Below are 1,789 nucleotides of genomic sequence, written 5' to 3'. Positions count from 1 at the left end.
GGGATGAGAACCCATGAAAACCATGAGCATTAATTTGAACGGAATAGCCTACTCGGCCTATGTATAATTTTGATACACAATGTAGTTGTGCATTTCGTAATGCAAATCTTGTTAAATAGGCTTTAAACTCGGAGGGCGTCACAGAAAGAATCTTGAAGATTTGTCACTTTGCATTAGATTAGATTGCCATCTGCTGGTTGGAATGTTACAAATTTTAAGTTTTAATGTCACGTACAATGAAATGCCTTGCAAACTCAAATTGACATGGCAAGAGGGTCGAATGTCAGACAAGAGAGTACTGATAGGCTCATAAAAAGTGTTCACATCATGAAATTCAGTGGTAGCTAGGGGATAGTTTGGTGATGTAGTCAGATAATGTTGTTTATACCAGCGACCTAATATTGCTGTCAAAATAGAAGTAGCATCACCTCAAGAATATTATTATAAGGTACGAGACGTTTTCAACCACAAGGAGTCTACAACAGCATTATTACTTTAGGGCCATCGTACTTAGCAAAAGAGCGTGCACCATTTTAGAACGTTGTAGAAAGAAATGTAAAACCTAGTTAAGACATTCTTCTGAATTCTTCCCAAAATGTTCTAAATATGAATATATTTATATCTGAATACTCATGTCAGGTTCGTTTTATCCAGCCTGTAGTCTACTAATCAGTGATATCCACGTAATGAGACAATGTATCCCACAATGCACTGCGTGGTTTGTGTTTATTATAAATAATACAACTCTAAAAACTAACACATGTAATACTTTTTTTCGTTAATCATATTTTAGAAGGACTCACAATTTACCTGTTTATATATTGTTTATATATTTATTGACTCAAACCGTCACAGGGACCGTAATTGTACCGATAGTCAATCCACTCGATTCCTCTTCTTTGTCAGCTTTGCGCAGTGGCAGTATCGTAGCCGATGAGGTCTATCCGAGGCGCGATTATTGCTAGTTGAAAACTTTACCCAATACCCCGCTGAGACGACTTGAAATATAGTCGGCTTTGGCAATTTTTGACGGTCTTTAAGGAGACTGATTTAGCTGTAAAAGTAAATACGTGATAAGAAAATTACATAATTTCTGTACTACTGACTGCGTGTGCTAGTCACTTTGTCATGAAATTCTAAACTCATCTGCTTTGGAAGCTACTGTAAAGGCCAACATATTAAAATGGATTTAAAATTCCCTGGAGAGAAAAGTCATCCCGTTTATTTTTTACCGTTTGTATGCAATGTGATGGTTTCTTATTATGACCAGTAGATGTCACTGTCTACCAAAATACATTGGTTATGTAGTGACGTTCAGCAACCAGGTGTGGGCAGCATTGTATTGTATGAGACAATAAAGCATACCGGAAGAATATAATAATATATTCAACTTAGCAGACAATTTTATAAAGAGCAACATAGTGTAGTGCTGTGCGTGCATACATTATATTCATAAGGCTTTCCATTAGATGTTGGAACATTACTGAGGGGACTTGCTTCCATTCAACCACAAGACCATTAGTGAAGTCGGGCACTGATGTTGGGCTTGCTCGCAGTCGGCTTTCCAATTCATCCCAAAGGTGTTCGATGGGGGTTGAGGTCAGGGCTCTGTGCAGGCCAGTCAAGTTCTTCCACACTAATCTCAACAAACCATTTCTGTATGGACCTCGCTTTTTGCCCGGGGGACTGTCATGAAAGGGCCTTCCCAAACTGTTGCCACAAAGTTGGAAGCACAGAATCATCTAGAATGTCATTGTATGCTGTAGCATTAAGATTTCCCTTCACTAGA

General features: G+C 38.3%; 1 non-coding gene across 1 annotated transcript; it reads left to right on the top strand.

Moving 5' to 3' along the window:
* The first annotated feature begins 904 nt into the window (after window positions 1-904).
* On the top strand, window positions 905-1,045 carry LOC120066815. Its single transcript, XR_005478798.1, has one exon. It is a non-coding gene; the product is annotated as a U4 spliceosomal RNA (small nuclear RNA).
* Window positions 1,046-1,789: the final 744 nt, after the last annotated feature.

The sequence above is a fragment of the Salvelinus namaycush genome, chromosome 21 (assembly GCF_016432855.1).
Source record: "Salvelinus namaycush isolate Seneca chromosome 21, SaNama_1.0, whole genome shotgun sequence".
NCBI lineage: Eukaryota > Metazoa > Chordata > Actinopteri > Salmoniformes > Salmonidae > Salvelinus > Salvelinus namaycush.
Note: the sequence above shows the minus strand (reverse complement) of the source record. Positions and strands in the feature narration are given on the sequence as shown.